At 36.9% G+C, this 19,509-nt stretch overlaps 1 pseudogene; it reads left to right on the top strand.

The window, feature by feature from the left end:
• The first annotated feature begins 3,256 nt into the window (after positions 1-3,256).
• Positions 3,257-5,510, top strand: LOC114626102 (annotated as a pseudogene).
• Positions 5,511-19,509: the final 13,999 nt, after the last annotated feature.

Below are 19,509 nucleotides of genomic sequence, written 5' to 3' on the forward strand. Positions count from 1 at the left end.
CTTGCCAAGCAGCCATTAGACCCTATAGGAAAAAGACAGACCTTACTGGGTATATCAGACTCTGTTCTGACATAGGGCCCTCTTACCAACAGGGCTTAGCTATGGCAGCTGTCATGCAAGGACAATCAGTGAGAGATTTTTTGGTAAGCAGAGACAAAAAGGCTTGTTTTAAATGTGGCAAGCCTGGACACTTTGCAAAAGATTGCAAGGCAGAGAATGAGTTAACCCAGAGACAGCCTAGAAAACAGCCTGGCCTATGCCCACATTGCAAACGTGGAAGGCATTGGGCTAGTGAATGTAGATCCAAGACAGATGCACAAGGAAACACCCTTTCTCATAATCATGGAAACGGGAACAGGGGCTAGCCCTAGGCCCCGAACCAACACAAGCCAAAACAGGCTTATGGGGCAGTCAGTTTCATACCAGCAAACAACAAACCCTTTCTGAACTTAGTCGAGCAACACCAGGAAGTGCAGGACTGGACCTCAGTTCTGCCACCCACACAGTATTAACCCCAGAAATGGGACCTCAGACCTTACCCACTGGAGTGTTTGGACCACTCTATCCAAATGTGTTTGGCCTGATAGTGGGAAGAAACAGTGCTACTCTGCAGGGACTACAAATTTTTCCTGGAGTTATAGACAGTGATTATCAAGGTGAGATTAAGGTAATGGCCAAGGCAATACAGAATATAGTCACCATTCCTACAGGAAGGAGAATAGCTCAACTATTGTTAATCCCATTGATCCCTACTAATCATAAATATAAGAGTACTAAGAGAGGGGATCAAGGCTTTGATTCCTCTGATGCATATTTTGGTTCCTCTGATTCTCAAACGGCAGATGCCACATGTTGGCTGTCAGAGAGACTGATTAAACAAATAGACAACAATAACAAATCCAGGGAGGAGAAATCCCCTGGGAAGCATATTTTTTCTTTGCAGGAAACATGAAGATGCTTCACTGGAGCGGATCAACCAGCATACCTGACTCGGAAAGTTCTCAGTGCAGAAGAAGACATCACCACCCGCACCTCCAGGGTGGCTCTATTAGACTCTTGGTTCCCTGATTTATGATTTAGTGGGGTACATTGTTTAGACCCAAGAAAGAACCCATTACCACAGTTGCTATAGTTGTTTTTTGGGTTTGAGATTGATTGGGGCAGAGACAGGGATTTCCTTACTTGTTTTGTTAAGATCAAAGTTATGATCAGTTCTGTACTTATACAGATTTAGATTTAGAAAATAGTGCTACAGAATAGAAGAGGCTTATACTTTTTGCTCCTCCAACAGAGGGAGTTGTATGCTACCCTCAAAAAAGAGTGTTGCTCTGAGGCAGAATGGTTTACATCAACCATTCAGGCATTAAGTCTCTTGTCTCTCGGGTTCATGCTGTTCAACAGACTGATGGCTTTCATACGACAACAGACAGATGCTATTCAAATGAAACCCATACAGGTCCATTATTACAGGCTGGAAGTAGGGGACTCAAAAACCTCTGTCATCAAGACTGATGAGGATTAACCCCTAACTTACACGCTAAGCCAGATAGTCAATGACGGGTAAGAGAACACCTCAAGACCCTTGCCCCGAACTGGGAGGCCTCACCATCCTAAGACAGGAGCTCAACCAATGGCTGTTGAGTATCCAAAGACAGGAAAGGGAGGTTGGGGTCCTTTGTTCCAACCTAAGACAGGCACAGTTTCCGTAAGATTTTCCCAGCCTTCCCTTTTGAAAACAAATTTAAAAAGGGGGACCTGTTGGGAGCCGACTCCTAGCCGAAAGTGGCTATCATCTTTGCAGCCATCTCAGGCCATAGACCCTGACAAGAGACTTGTTTTCAACAGCCTACAACAGCTGAGCACACTGATAAATATCTTGTTTTTCTCACATATCTTGTTTTGCTGTTTAGTGCCACCAGCTGCAAGGTGCACGTGATATCCATGCTGCAAGGCACATGACATAGTGCCTTCAGCTGTGCTTGTCCACGAGGGCAAGGCACGTGGTAAAGGGTATAAATACCCAGAATTTCCTTCCAATAAACGAGACTTGATCAGACTCCCTGTCTTGTCTCCATTCTTCGCGTCTCTGTCCCCACTCTCTCTCTTGCTAGGCCCTGACTCACAGACCTGAGCAGCAGAACGGGCGGTTACAGATATATAGTAAAAATTAAGAGAAGAACCTAATGCTGGTAATAATTTCGATTATTTATCAGCATCTCTACATTGACTAGATTATTTTTCATAGATAGATAAAAAATGATTTGCTTTGTTAACATATCCTATTTTGTCCACTTACAGATGCAAGCAAGCAGGTGTTTGTTTTGTTAATTTTTATATTACCATCCTAAATTCAGGGAATCCACAAATTTTAATACTCAGATATTTATATTGTTACATACAGCATTTGATCAACATAAGTTTAGAAAATGGATAAAGTTGAGGATTTACCTATACTAGTAGTTTGATATTAGCATCTAAAATTTCAGTTTATTATCTGTATATATTTTATCAGTTTGTAATCTGACCCTTCTTTATTAACCTTACAATTTACATTATTACAAATACATGAAATATCTTTCCAGTCTCATTCTTTTTAGGTCAGAAAACAAAACCAAGGATCACTGAAGTAAGGAAAATATGAGACTATAGAGATTATGAACTGTTCTATGGTGTCAGGGAGCATTACACACACGGGAAAAGACTGGCTGTAGAAGAAAGTGTTATCACCTCAATTGAGAAGCATAACGAATTCAGGGGGAATTGGAATCTTCAGTGATGAATACTCTTGGGAGTCTTTCCTCTTCTGTACTCTTTTCTTATTGCCTCTCCAAAAATACAGTTATGCTTCGTACATCACTCAGGATTCTTTGCTGTCATAGTCATAGCTATCATTTGGATTATTATAAATAGTGAAGTACTTTTTTAATGTATCTTTTCTAGTCCACTAACTCTGACATTCTGCATCCAGTAAATAATAGGCTTTAGTACAAAGATGCTAAAAGTTGGGCATATAGTGATTTTCATATGGCAGAGGGTTCTTTTTTGTCCTTTCCCTTCTCCTCCTCTTCCTCTTCCTCTTTCTCCTTACTCATTCTTCCTCACTCTTTTCTTAGGATAAGGCCTTTGACAGATAGGAAAAATGAGTGATTTGATTAGCACAATGAAGAGAATATGTATCCTTTAAGAAAGCAATTCCTGAGTTGGTTCAGTGTTCTGGTGCGGCTAGTCACATTTCATGTGTGCTCATTCAACCAAGATGCCTGAGGGAACCCAGATCCAAGACTAATGGAGGAGGAGGAGGTCGGGACCTTTGCCTTTCAGGAAGAAATTGCCCAGTTAATGTCCTTGACTATCAATACTTTTTACTCAAACAACGAGATCTTTCTGAGGGAGCTCATTTCCAATTCATCAGATGTTCTGGATAAAATCAGATATGAGAGCTTGACAAACCCTAGTAAACTCTACTCAGGAAAGGAGCTGCACTTTAACCTCATTCCCAACAAAGAAGATTGAACCATCACTATTGTAGATACTGGAATTGCAATGACCAAGGCTGTCTTGACCTTGGCACTATTGCCAAATCATGCGCCAAAGCCTTCATCAAGGCTTTGCAGTCTGGTGCAGATATCTCTATGATTAGCCAGTTCGATGTTAGTTTTTACTCTGTGTATTTGTTTGCTGAGAAAGTGATGGTCATCGTGAAGCATAATGATGAGCAGTATGTCTGGAAGTCCTCAGCTGGGGGATCCTTCACAGTGAGGACTGACACAGCTGAACCAATGAGTCATGGAACAAAGGTTATCTTGCGTCTGAAAGAAGACCAAACTGAGTGTTTGGAGAAAAGTAGAATAAAGAAGATTGTGAAGAAGCATTCTCAGTTTATTGTCTATCCTATTACTCTCTTTGTGGAAAAGAAAGGTGATAAGGATGCTGAGGCTGAAGAAAAGGAAGAGTAAGAGGAAGAGAAAGAAAAAGAAGAAAAGGAGTCTGATGACATGCCTGAAATAGAAGATGTTTATTCTGAAGAAGAAGAAGAAGAAGAAGAAGAAGAAGAAGAAGAAGAAGAAGAAGAAGAAGAGGAAGGGGAAGGGGAAGGGGAGGGGGAGGGGGAAGGGGAAGGGGAAGGGGAAGGGGAAGAAGAGTGACAAGAAGAAAAAGAAGATAAAGTAAAAGTACATTGATCAAGAAGAACAACAAAAGAAAGCCGATTTGGACCAGAAATCCTGATGACATTACTAATGAAGAATATGGAGAGCTCTACAAGAGCTTAACCAACGACTGGGAAGAACATCTGACAGTAAAGCATTTTTCTGTTGAAGGACAATTAGAATTTCAGGCTCTTCTTTTTGTCCCAAGATGGGCTTCTTTTGATCTGTTTGAAAATAGAAAAAGAACAACATCAAGTCATATGTTAGCAGAGTTTTTGTCCTGGCTAACTGTGAGGAGTTAATCCCTGAGTATCTGAATTTCATTAGTGGCGTGGTGGATTCTGGGGATCTTCCTCTAAATATTTCCTGTGAAATGCTGAAACAAAGCAAAATTCTGAAAGTTATCTGAAAGAATTTGGTTAAAATATATTTAGAACTATTTGTTGAACTGGCAGAAGATAAAGAGAACTACAAAAAGGTTTATGAGCAGTTCTCAAAAATCATAAAGCTTGGAATTCATGTAGACTAGCAAAATAAGAAGCTTTCAGAGCTGTTGCAGTACTACACGTCTGCTTCTGGGGATGAGATGGTGTCTTTGAAGGACCACTGCACCAGAATGAAGGAAAACCAGAAACACATCTATTTTATCACAGGTGAGACCATAGACCAGGTTGCTAACCTAGCTTTTGTGGAATGTCTCTGAAAGCATGGCTTAGAAGTAATCTATATGATTGAGCTCATTAATGAATGCAACAGCTGAAGGAATTTGAGGGCAAGACCTTGGTGTCTGTTACCAAAGACGCACCGGAACTTCCAGAAGATGAAGAAGAAAAGAAGAAACAGGAAGAGAAAAAGACAAAATTTGAGAACCTCTGCAAAATTATGAAAGATATTTTGGAGGAAAAGGTTGAAAAGGTGGTTGTGTCAAACCGACTGGTGACATCCCCATGCTGTATTGTCACAGGAACCTATGGGTGGACAGCAAACATGGAACTAATCATGAAAGCTCAAGCCCTCAGAGACAACTCAACAGTGGGTTACATGGCAGCAAAGAAACACCTGGAGATAAACCCTGATCCCTCCATTATTGAAACCTTAAGGCAAAAGGCAGAGGCTGACAAGAATGACAAGTCTGTGAAACATCTGGTCATCTCACTGTATGAAACTGCACTCCTGTCTTCCGGCTTCAGTCTAGAAGATCCTCAGACCCATGCTAACAGGATCTACAGGATGATCAAGCTTCGTCTAGGTATTGATGAGGGTGATCCTACTGTGGATGAGACCAGTGCTGCTGTAACCGAAGAAATGCCACCCCTGGAAGGAGATGACGACGACACATCACGCGTGGAAGAAGTAGACTAAGCTTCACCAGAACTACGTGTTTGATGCTTATCTTAATTCCTTCTGATAACATATTTTCCATATTTTTTGTTTTATTTTTGTTAACATTTAAAACATCTGTGTGGTATTAAAAACTAAGGGGAAGATAAAATTTCTACGTGTGATATTGTGATACTGTAGATTTGACTCAAGAGGTTGATAGAATGTTTGTTGTAAGATGTAATATAACCTACTGTTAATGTTAATTTTGTGATCTGAAGTGTTTAGCTGTTGAGCTGGATTCCTTAGTAGACAAAATTAAGATGGCTTAAGTTACATCTTAAAAATTTCATTCCCTGTAGTTAATTCTGCATGTACTAGTCTTAGAAGTGAACACAAGTTAAAACAACTTGACAAAGGAATTCCCCAAGTGGCTTGTTTTCCAAAGTACCGAGAACAAAACCCTAAGTTTCCCTAGGTAGTGTAACTCAGCAAGGCTTGTGAGTGGAAATAATAGTGCCCAATCACATCCTGCTTTAAAAGGCAAATACAGATGAGATAAAAAGAAAAAAAAACAGAGAGTAACTCCTATTAATAAGATGACTAGCTTGACCTGTAAATATTTAAACTTTATGTAATCAGCTGCAGCTGCTTGCCAGCTCTGAGAGGAAGTGAATGTTCCTGGTTTTGGTCATGGTAGCTGCTTATCAGAGGAAAAGAAAATCTCAGTGGCTTTAAGAGCACAGACTTGTATTTACTCATTTCAAAAGGAAATGGTAATGGAGAGAAAGAATCTGCACCACATAGCCACTGAGCAATCCAGGCCAATAAGAGATCTGAAACTGCTCTTTCCCTGTGAGCCCAGGAGGAAAGGAAAAAGGGTTTGTGAACAACAAGCTAGCTTTGGCACATTAACCTAAATAGAAAACCACTCAAGTGTCTAACACAATTCTTTGTGGTTCTCTGAAGGCTGTGCTTCACATTTTGACTTTTATTTTCTTTAAATAACTTTGTCTAGTAGAGTGTAGCCTATATTAATACAGATGCAAATGAAGAAACATTAATTTCTGATGCATAAATCAAGTGTGGTGATTCATGTGCTAGCCATTTAACAAAACATACTTACTGAACACAAGTATATTGCACACATACAAACTCACACATAATAATATATGTTTCAGTTATGTATCTATAGGCCCAAAATCGTATAAAATAAGGATGTGTGATGCTGGCAGTAGATTTGTATAAAGGCAGAGAATTTCAGGAACCTCATTTTATTGTGGGTTTGTCAATCTGATTCCTATGGAGGAAAGAAACTTTTTAGAAGATGATAGCACATCTTTATTCTCTTTTAATAAAACCATATTGTCTTTTAAATTTTACACCATTTAAATTGTAAAAAGCTACACAGTTTATGTAAGTATTACAAGTATACTGTAAATGTTTGTAATGATATTTTATTAACTCTTTTTGGGAGTTTACTGCAGCATACTTTGATCATACACACCACTCACTTTTATTCAAATGCCGCTCAGATTCACTCCATTTCACTACCCAAATTTTATTCTATTTATTCCAACAACCAGTGTAGTCTATTTTGTGCTGCCTTTAGACTCATAGATATGAGGCTGTCCACTGGAATGTAGTTGACCTACCTGGGGCTACACTCTTAAAGAAAACTAATTCTCCTTGCCCTGGAAACCATCATCTGTCAATAGTACCTCAGAGATACAGACTCCTGAGCTGTCTATACCCAATCTCTTTCATGCCAGAATGTTGATTGACTTGATCTTGTGTGCATGATGTGCAGGAAAGCACAGTACTCTAAGCCAGTGAGTCCAGGAGCCCTGGCTTTTCCAAAAGACATGAAGAAACTATTTTACCATAGTCTTGTATCTCTGAATCTTAACAAGCTCTAGGTCTCCTCTCTCAAGATGGTTCCTGAGCGTTCTCTCTGTCTCTCTGTCTCTCTGTCTCTCTCTCTGTCTCTCTCTGTCTCTCTGTCTCTGTCTCTGTCTCTCTCTCTTTCTGTCTCTCTCTGTCTCTCTGTCTTTCTCTCACTCCCCCTGTGTGTGTGTGTGTGTGTGTGTGTGTGTGTGTGTAATATAGTTGTATTATTTGTGCATTCCCTTGACAGTTGTGATTTTTTTATACTAACTGTCATTCACAACACAAAAAAGCTTGTTTGGTAAGGACTGAGAGGTGGAGTAATTTCTGTGTCTATAGATAAGAATGAGAAGGCAGTTTGATAATCTGGTAGTTTACCATTGGGTTCTAGTGGAAAACAAATAGCAATGGCAATAGTTCACACTGTGTTTGTGGGACAGGTATCTCTGAGACAACCCTGAGCAAGAATAGGAGGTGGCATGTCCAAAACTATGTACTAGGGTTTTCATTTGGCGACCTACAGTTTCGTAGAGAACCATTAGCCTCTTTGTAAGAGTAACTCATGTGTGTGCGTGTGTGTGTGTGTTTATATATATATATGACTTGTGTATATGCCTGTGAAGTTTATTATATACGGGTTTCTAGTTGGCTTTTCAAGCATCCTTATAATTGTTAGTCATCTCTTCTCCAACCCCTTCCTCTTCTCCAGAGAACATGTGCTATTTTTCTTTCTATGTCTGGGTTGCCTCATACAGTATAATATTTTCTAGATCTACTCATTTGCTAGCAAATTTCATTAGTTTTTTTTTTACTGCTGAATAAAATTTCATTGTGTTTAGGTCATTTTTTATTGTCCATTTATTGATTAATGCACATGTAAGCCATTTCCACCTCTTAGATACTTAGAAGCATAAAGAGCCATGTCTTTCTGTAGTTGAATATAGACTCATATAGATTAATATTTATTAGATTTATGCCCAAGAGTAGTCTATCTTGGTCAAGTGTTAGATCTATTTCAAGTTTATTACAGAGATGTAGTAATAAAAAAAACACAGTACTAGCATAAAAGCAGACGTCTTGATCATTGTAATAGAACTGATATGAATCAATGCACTGATAGCCACCTGATATTTGTCAAAGATATCAAAATACACAGTGGAGAAAATACAACATCTTTCCCAGAAGAAAAAAATATAAATAACAAATATGTTTTATTTTAAATTTTTATATTTTTTATTAATCATCAATTCTTCTCTCATACATTTCATCCACAGTTTACCTCCTCTCCACTTTTCCCAGCTCCTCTTCCACCTCTCTTCTTCCCCAGATGCACTCCTCCTCTATTCTTCCTTCAGAGAAGTGCAGACCTCCAAGAGACAACAGCCAAACAGAACAAAACAAGATATAATAAGACAAGGCAAAAGCCCTCCTGTTGAGGGTGTATGAGGCAACCCAGTAGGAGAAAAAGTGTCTTGTGAGCAACAAAAGAGTTAGAGAAACACCCACTCCCACTATTAGAAATCCCACAAAAACACCAAGCAAACAACCATAGCACATATACAGAGGACTTGGTGAAGACTCACACAAGCCCCCTGCTTGCCACTTCAGTCTCTGAGCCTATATGAGCCCTGCTTTGTTGATTCAGTGTGTCATGTATTCCTGGTGTCCTCCATCTCTTCTGACTCCTACAATCTTTCCTCTATTTCTGAGAGGTTCCCTGAGCTCTAAAAAAAGGGACCTGATGAAGACCTCTAATTTAGATTCTCTACCTGCATAATGGGCCAATCCGTACAAGGACTATACAGACTCATTTTGTTATTCAAATGGTGCGATGTAGGACCCTTTAAAATTTTTCTTTCCTTCAAGTGATTAAAAAAAAAGATCATGAAGAAACAATAAATCCTCTTTTTCTTTGAATCCAGCAAAAGTGTAACTAGATTTAATCAAGTTAATAAACACTTTGAGGTGACTCAGCAGTGATGCCTCTTCCCCCATTCTCATGCTCCTTTCATTCAAAAGGTGCTCATGTGAAAATAATTACTTTTCATGGCCTTAGAAGTTATTGCCAAGTGCAGAATATAAACACAGTTATCAAAGGATTGTGAACTCATTGTCACTCCCAGAACACAACAAATACAAACAGTGTCCTTATTCACTGAGTCTGCTTGTTTCATTCCCACTGGTTGTTGGTATATAGAGTTTCAGGGCTGTGAAGTGACTTAGTTAGTAAGGTGATTGCTATGCAAGCATACAAGTCTGAGTGTGAATTTCCATCATCCATGTGAAAAAGCCAATCTCAGCAACATATATTTATATTCTCACTGCTGAGATGTAGAAACAGAAGGATTGGGCTGGAGAGATGGCTCAGCGGTTAAGAGCACTGACTGCTCTGCCAGAGTTCCTGAGTTCAATTCCTAACAACCACATGGTGGCTCACAACCATCTGTAATGAGATCTGATGTACTCTTTTGGTATGTCTGAAGACAGCTGCAGTGTACTCATATAAATAAAACATAAATAAATCTTTTAAAAAGCAAGAGACAGAAGGATTTCTGCAGTTCTGTGCTACCCAGACTAATCTGATGGGTGACTACGTCTCAAAAATAAGGTGAAAAGAAATTGAGAAAGACACTCGATGTTATGTCAGTCTCTGGCCTTCACATGCACTTGTACTTTTACATATATGTGAACACTCACAGAATACTCACACACAGTTCAGAGGCTTAAAATATTTACTTTTAAAACATATTTGTATTTTATTTACCAGCAGCCAATAAGAGAGGGAGGGGGGGAAGAGAGAGAGTGACAGAGACAGAGAGTGAGACAGAGACAGAGAGTGAGACAGAGACAGAGAGTGAGACAGAGAGAGACAGAGAGACAGAGAGACAGAGACAGAGAATGAGTGAGATTTACTCCTTCTACTGTTTGTGAAGCGTCTCACAAAGAAACCTCCCATTGGCATCAACAACAAACTATGGTTATGGTTGAAAAAATATTGACGAAAAATGAAAAATGAGATGACCAATAATAGGTACATTTTGTAGAGGAATCATACACAAGAAGGGAAAACTGTTCATCTCTCCATTACCACAGCTCTTAAGCACGAGAATAAACTGTTGTTAGTGATTTGGGGCTAAAGAAGGACAAAAGATGCACATAAAAAAATTACACTATTTTTCTTCCTAAAAGGACTATAGTGTACAGTTAGGGACAAATACAGTCATTATAAAACAGAAAAATACTTGTTTTTCTTGATAGTTTACAATTTTTATATGAGGTCTAGGTAGAATTTTTTCAACTGTAACACAAATTATATAAAATAGAGTACATGAAAATATATAGAAGATACATATAGGAACAATAAATTTGTACTTAATATAAAACTAGTGATTGACAGTTTCGTTGTCACAGTTATAAAAATTTACAAGAGTTACTTTGAAATTAAAAGGGACAAGTGTTATAAAATGTAACCTATAGGACATGTTAAAGTAAGATATTTATCTTGGAAACAAAACAACTGATGAGTACAATAAAAAATAAAATATAATAGATCATATAATAGAAATTTTATTTATAAGAGTTTTCTGGCAAAAATAGTTGCAAAAGATAGATCTATAAAGAAGGTTTTGTTGCAAGTTTGTTTTAGTAAAAACAAATTTGGAAACTACTTCATGGTCCATTGCTCGAGAGATAGAGCGTCTGTGTATGGAGTATGTTACATACTGACCAAGAATGATTTCCATGTAATAATAATTAAATAAATACCATAGAAACAAATAAACAAACAACCCTCCCCCCAAAAAAACCAGAAATGTAAAGCCAGAAAAGTAACCTCGGTGAATAGAGAAATAGAAAAATGAAGCTCCACATTCTGTGTAGAAATGATGCCTAGGTCTCTGGCTGACTCCTCATTCGGTGTAAGTGGGACAGTCCACACACTCTCCACAAGCTGCGGACCAAAGCCAGTAACTGAGCAATGAACCACCATTCCAAAGATAGACTCCACAGCTAGGTCTTATAATGGTAACTGGCTTTTAAAATCAGAAAAAAAAAATAAGGTTAAGGACACTCTTTGGAAAAGAATAACAGACTAGCCTCTTCCCCGGTAAATATTTATGAAACATTTCAATTAATTCACATGGAAGCTTTGAGAAGTTATGATCTATCTCACAGTGAAAGGTCAGTCAATAAAGATTGACTCCAATGTGAGCAAAGCCTAAGAATTAAACAGGTATTTTAAATCAAATTTTATAACTATGATCAATAGATGTAAAGAAAATTCTTATAATGAATTAAACGTTATAAAATATTAGAATAGACTCATAAACAATAAATAGAACCACAGGGAAAATGTACCGTTTTGTAAATAGTCTTAACCTGTGTGCCAATGACAGAATACTTGGTCTTAATTTTTTCATTGACTTGATTTTGAACGGCATACTTATACAGTGAAGATTCATATAGCTCCCTTGGGGACTTCCAGAGCCTGAACCAAAAACCAAAGAGCATAATAGGCAAGGGCTGGACCTAGTTTCCCCTCACATACGTAGCAGATTTGCAACTTCGTCTTCACGAGAATTCTCCAACAACTGGAGCTGAGGCTGTCCCTAACTCTGCTGCCTGCTTATGGATCCTGTTCCCCTAACTGAGCTGCCTTCTCTGGCCTCAAAGAGGATGTTCTAGTTCTGCAATGACTTTATTTCCCAGGGTGGGGTGATACCCAGGGGGACTTCCCCTTCTCAGAGGAAAAGGGGAGGGGTTAAGTGAGGGGCTGTGTGAGTATCAGACTGGGAGAAGGGGAGCTGTGATTGAGATGTAAAGTGAATAAATAAATTATTAAAAAAAGAGAGAGAAAAAAGATTTGTCCAGCTTCACTGAATTATAATTGACAAAATTTGTATAAATATAATACATGTATAACTTGTGATCTTCATGTATGCAACATGATTTGATGTGTGTATTCTTAATAAAATAATTACCTCAAACAAACTAATTAACACACACACACACTTCCCATAGATACTTGTGTGTGTTAAAAATGAACAAAATGGATTTTTAAGTTATTACTATTTTATTTATATTAAGGTAGTCATTCAAATACTTGCCCAGTTCCAAACTCTGTGCATCTCATTGAAGTTCAGGTAGTCACTCTGAGGCCATACACCTTTACTCAACACTTCATATTTTCAGTATCAATCACATTTTGATAGACTTACACACCTGCAAATAAAAGAAAAAAGAAAAAAACATGAGTTGACACATAGTTTTCAATCATCTTCATTGACATTAGACTATAACAATTGTTTTTGATACATTACAGACTATCTACATATGAGAGAGAACATACATCTTTTTCCTTTCTGTGTTTGGTGACATCCCATAATATTAAACACTCTACGTCTATTTTTCTATGAAATTTTAATTCTTGCTTTACAGCTGAGTGATATTCATTTTGATTATTTGACCTAAGTTTGGTTCCCGGTACCTACTTTAGGCGATAGGTCATAACCCCTTATAACTTCAGGTCCTGGGGAATCTGATGCCCTTTTCTGATTTTTCTGATCTGAGTTCTGTGCTGACATGCAGAAATACAACACACATACACACACACACACATACACACACACACACACACACAGAGAGAGAGAGAGAGAGAGAGAGAGAGAGAGAGAGAATATAGTAATAATACTACTAATAATGTTTTAAAAAATAGGAGTAATTGTCATATCTATTTTTTCAAACAATAACGTTTCTTTGTGCTGGGCAGATTAAACAACTGATATTATAACTATTTCAAAATGTGTAATGAATTGTTGTTCACCATTTTTCTACTATAGAATGTTAAATATATAATATTAGAAGTTATTCCTCCTATTCAGTTGCACAGCAGAGTGCTGGACCTGTTAACAATCTGTCTTTCTCCCACATACTTCCTAGGTTCTAGTAATTGCTATTCTATTCTGTACTTTAAAGCCCAGTGTTCAGTTTTCACATGCAAGTGACAACTTGTAGCACATATCTTTCTGTGTCCAGCTTATTTTGCTTAGTGATGTCATTCAGTTCAACTCACATTGCAATAAATGAGATTATGTATGTGAAATATGTGTGCATTTCTACTTGTTTACATGTTACATTGCCTTGAGCCATTGGGTAGAACCACTAGGATGAACCATCACTGTATCATATGGTGGTTTTGATATTAGTTCTTTGGAGATTCCTCACACTATTTCCCCTAAGGAGTCTGCTAGCACAGCCACACCATCTACTTTGTTATTAATTTTCTCTGAATTATCACCCTCATTTGTTACTTTATGTCTTTGGAGTAATACCTAGTCATGGTTGAGGTTTGCATTTCCTTGATTCCTAGTGATATTGAGCCCTTTGTTTCTCAGCTACTTGTTTGGTCTTCTCTTGAGTAACTTCCAAGTTTTTGGATGATAATGAAACCAATCAATAGAATGATGAAACACCCTAGAGGATGTAGGGCTCTGTATCTGATGCCTTGATTGGGAACTGTGTTACTGATACTGAAGGTCCTCACTTCCAATTGGTTTTTGATCTATCAATAAAGATACCAGTGGCTAATGGTTAGACAAAAAGAGAGAGTCGGAACTTCCAGGTTACTGCAGGTTAGGAGAGAGGAAGAAGAAAATGGAGAGACTGAGGGGAGCAATGGCATGGACCTGGAGGGTCAGGGAAGATCTTCCAAAATGTAGGTGGAAAGAGAAAGTGGACCATGGGTTTCACAGAAGGTAACTGGACAACTAAGTTGAGGGCAGATTTAGAGATGTTTAACCAGAAGTGCTGGAGAGAAAGGCTCACTAGCCATGGGAGGCTTTGAAGTGCCCAGCCATTGACTAGAAAGCATATTAAAAATAAGCTAAAGTGTGTGTGTGTGTGTGTGTGTGTGTGTGTGTGTGTGTGTGTTTCATCTGCAGATCTGAGATAACTCCTCGGCAGGGGCATGTGTGTGTGTATCCAGCCAGGAACACAAAGCAGTATAGATAAAACTACAAGCTACAAGAAGATGGGAAAAAATTTTGCAAACTATTTACCCAATAGTAGATTAATATCCAAAATATGCTAGGAGCCCAAATGATGCAGTAGCAATAAAATTTGATTAAATATGTGAAATTACATATTTTTGTTTTCTTAAAACCCCATGACTTTCTCCTGGGAGGCCATAAAAAGCCCTCTTTAACGTTTTCCTCTAGATCTGGTTAGTGGTAGTGCACACTTCTAATCCCAGCACTCAGGAGGCAGATTTCTTAGTTTGATCCAGCCTGGTCTACAGAGCAAGTTCCAGGACAGCCAGCGTATCAGAGAAACCCAGTTGTGAAAAAAAAATCACTAAAATACAATAAAATAAAGCAAATGTTTCTGACTATATTATCAATATTCTCGGGTTAATTTTTAGTTTAACTCATGGAGAAATGTGATTTTTTTATTCTAAAATTATTATGTAGTACTTACAAATACAGAATAATTATTTGTCTTTCTTATTTCCAAATTGACCACAAGTCATATGACATATCATCATCCTGAAAAGAAACACTCAATGCATGGTGTGTACATTTATTTTGTGAGGTCATGTTCAAAAGATAGAATGACAGATATTAAAAACAAATGACAAGACCCAACACCAAGAAATGTAGAATTGGTTTTGAAAATTTAAAATCTAAAATAGTCTTAATAACTTTTGAAGTATTTAAAGATCTGATTGCAATGAAACAGATAAGGACCACTTAGATCCATTGACTGACAGTGATATCCCGTAACAAGGTGACTGAAAAAAAATGATCAAAATTTTGGCTTCAATGTCTTCTATTCTGTTTTATTTCTTAAAAAGACTTTTCACAATATCTTTAAATAAATATCAGTTGTAGAAAAAAGAAGAAATGTGATCAATCCTTCACATGTATATAGGTTCCATGAATGGCAGTAGCTAGGACTACACGTGTGTGAATAATTTGATCTTGAATCCTTGGTGACTAGGTACCATATTTGTTCCCAGACCAATGCAAGGAATCAATGATGTTGACAGAATATATGAATATAATCTTTGAGGCTATATTCAACAGTCTTTGAGAAATTTTTAAAATAACAGAAGAACACAATACTGATGCTGTTTTCCAAACAAAATAGAACATGAGTGTGTTGAAGATATCTGGCAGTGAGTACAAAGGATTTAGGATCCTTGACAATCTGACGGTGAGGCAGAAAGCTCAGAGAAAGAAACATGATAGAACTAGAAGATAGGACTATAAGGTTTCATAAAATACCTTGAGATTAATAAAAAGACTTCTATATATCACTGAATCACAGATGCTATCCATCACCTATCTGCCTATATCTATCTATCTATCTATCTATCTATCTATCTATCTATCTATCTATCTATCCACCTAATATCTATCATCTATCTCTCTATCCATCTGCCTATCATCTTATATCTAATCTGTCAGTCATCTATACATTATTCATATCTTATATACTATATATATATCATGTATGTATGCATGTACATATGTATGTATATATTTATGTATGTGTATATTATCTATTTAGTCTAGTAATTATCTTTATATTATCTGTCTGTCCGTGTAAGAATGTATATATGTATGTAGGTATGTATGTACATATGTACTACATATCTATCATCTACTATTTATCTATCTGACATCTATCTACCTACCTAATATCTATTCACATCTATTTATCATCTACCTATTTATCTATAACACTGGTTTGAAAATACAGTATTCCAAAAAACTAGTAGTAGAAATTCAATATGTAGATGAGTACAGAAAGATTTGTAGAAAGGTGAAATTATACATTCTTGTTGTTTCCATTTTTAAACTTTGTTTTTAGCATCCTAAAAGAAACTCCAGAATATCGATTTTTAAAATCTAATATTCTTGAAAGTCTTCTGGAGTTTAACTTTCTGCTTTAGTACTAGAGATTGTCTGTTGTTAAGCAACTCTAAAGCCACTCCTACATTGCCCATGTAGGTCAGGGCTCCACACAGCACAATTTGAAAGCCATAATGTAAAGCTCAACTACCTTTTGTGTTTATTGCCTGTAAAGAAGCTTTACAACCTGGGGAGAAGAAATTATGAAAGGCCATAAGCACAGTCAGTAAGAGATTAGTGTGAGGAGAAGTATTTAGTGGCATAGCCAATTAAATTCTTTTTCTTCTGAGTTATTTTTACACTTACTTAGCATTGATGAGTCATCTTCATCTTCAAGAACAAGTAAGGTTTGAGATGAAATCTGACTAAGTAAAAGTATCCCAATTTCTCAGCTTCTACAGATAGAGTTGAGTTGTTTTTCTCCTCCCTCCCTGGACATTTCCACCTAGAGGAGACTAATTATTCCAAAAGACTGACTACTTCACTTTTTCTTCTTCATTTTGTAGAAGTCATTAGATTAGTTCTTGTGCCTTTGACATTTTATTCTTCACCTCTGATGAAAACTTTTGCAAGACACTCATGTTTAATTATTTATTGACTTTTCATTGTCGGAAATTTACCTTAGCAACTGTGGCTGAATCTTTTCTCTTCCACTCTATTTTGTGTATGGACACTAGAGATAGATTTTTGTCATTAGTAGTTCTAAGTAGCTATCTTCTATTTTCTTACTTGAGCCACAGCTGTAAATTAAATATCAGACATAAAGGTACTATGTTTGACTTGACTCCAGCAGGAACTCTGTTTTTGCCTCTTGTATATGACTCTGCTGGTGATGTGCTTCAGGTCCAATTTTTACTATTCTATATTTTCTGATCACTCTGAACACCTCCAATGCTGGAGGCATGGAAGCATTCCAATTTTCATTCTATCTCCAGTACAGTTTGAACTGAAAAGGGAATGTCCAGGATGTTCCTCATCCCTCTGAAAGGTGTGTGTCCTGTTTTTGGTGAGGTTCTTTTGGCCTGGGCTTCAGCTCACAATCTCTTTGTCCATTTGCCTCTTTAGCTCTGGAAAATAGTGCATTTTTGTGATTGCCAGTTTCTGAATTATCTTGTCTTCTAACTACACACACACACACACACACACACACATCAACCCACACATGTATATACACACATACGCACACATATCCACCAACATACATACACACACACCAAAACACACATGTACACACACACAAACACACACATACACCAACACATACATACACACACACACACATACACACCTGAATATACACTCTAGTCATTTGTAATTTTTATACAGTTAGGAAAGCAGTACTTTTCTTTGGATCAGGATATAATAACTATGAATTCTTTTTTAAAAAATAATGCTCTAGATACTTCATATTCCTAATTAAAAGGGCAAAGAGTTGGATTATCAAAGGACAGGTAGGTTGAAGAAGCCTGGTATAAATACTTCATCTTCAAAATTATAAAACATTCCCTGGAATTTCATTCTGGTCCTCATGTAACCTTAATCTAGCCATTAATTTTAAGTTTAGTGTCTTCGTATTTTAAATGATTAAAAATAATCTGTCCAATTAACAGAACTGTTTATAGATTCAAGATGGGAATTCCATTGAAAAACACATTGCTTGGCAAGTAGCAAATCCTTAAAATATTCAGAAATGCTTTCATTTCTATGGCATAAACTCCTTAGCAAATGTTCTGAAATTCAATAAATGGTTAAATTATTTAAGCAATACAGTCTATATGTATACTAGTTCTCAGGTTTTGAAGTTTCCAGATTATAAGCTAAAAAACTAATAATATCAAATTATTGAGAAGGATTTAAATATATGCTACATACTTATGTACCAAGGATAAGAAATACTTAATTGTATATTAATAAACCTTAGACTGTACTTTAATTCTTTTCAGTAGACTATAAAATAGAAAAAAAGTATTAATTATTAACCTTGTAGTCAACTGGGCTTGTTCAAATACTGCCTCGCCTTTTCTCTCTTCTTTTTTTCTTCTTATTTTATTGTATTTTTTATTGAGACATTACAGCCAATGCTGGCCTTGAATTCAATCTCTCTACTCGGGTGTTCAAGGCAATTGGATTGCAAGCTGACTCCACTACACCCAGTTCTAATTTACCTATTTTGCATGCTGTTTGTCATTATAAAAATTCAGTATGAAATTTTGGAAGACTATTACATATTCAATAGATTTTGCTGCTTTCCTTCCTGTTTTTGTCAAGTGGCAGGTGAACAGTAACCTTTGAATACATGCACCAGTCTGTAAATAGCTAGGAGTCCTGCTGGTTAGCATATAAGCAATTCATAGATATAAGCATCTGATCTTGGAACATCAAGGATTAGAACTCAGACAACCTAGAAAACAAATGGATGAATGACACAGGTGTAGGCAGAGCTAAAATTGAAGGTACTAGTGTAAACCTGAAATCACTTGCTCAAAAATGAGAACTTTTAGAAGACGACACAGATTTAGAGTCACATGGGGACCCTTTATATTCAGAGCTTTATGTGACTACACAGACTGTTCATTAATAAAGTTGATTTTAAGCAGAAATAAAAGGATTTTTATAAGAAGACAATAAAAGTACCATTTTGTATGAATTTTCAGACTTATTGTCCAAAGATATCAAAGTGCTGAACTTGTGCAGACTTCTACCATCTATAAAACTCAGGAATCTGGAAGAGGCTTGAGATGAGCAAAGCTTTCTATCAGATTCTCTCAAGGGTTGGTGTCACACCTGCTAGGATGCCTATACACATAGTACTGTTTCTTTATTTTTCAACATTAATGTAAGTTTTATCAAAATGCAATCTAGTGCCCCCAAAAAAATTTTAGAAGAAGGAAGAGATAAACATTCCAAACACCAAAATATACCTCATTTTCTTGGTAAAATTATGTACCATAATATGTATTTTACAGAAACCCAAGATAATTGGTAAGAGAAATTGGTACAATAGATAGGTATAAAACACATATGCACAAAGCATACTTTTTGTGTATTATGAGAGCTGTTTAAATAAGAAAAGTAGAACTACTGTATTTCCTAAAGGAGATTTTGTTACAGACATTAAACATGCCTCAGTGTGATGGGTGGAAGGTCACTAGGTGCAATGGAGACTTGATGGAACAGGGACAAATGGGCAAGTATCCTTGACCCATTTTCCCCCATGTGACAGGAAGATAGGTATGTCTGCT

This window comes from Grammomys surdaster, unplaced genomic scaffold (genome assembly GCF_004785775.1).
Source record: "Grammomys surdaster isolate TR1022 unplaced genomic scaffold, NIH_TR_1.0 227, whole genome shotgun sequence".
NCBI lineage: Eukaryota > Metazoa > Chordata > Mammalia > Rodentia > Muridae > Grammomys > Grammomys surdaster.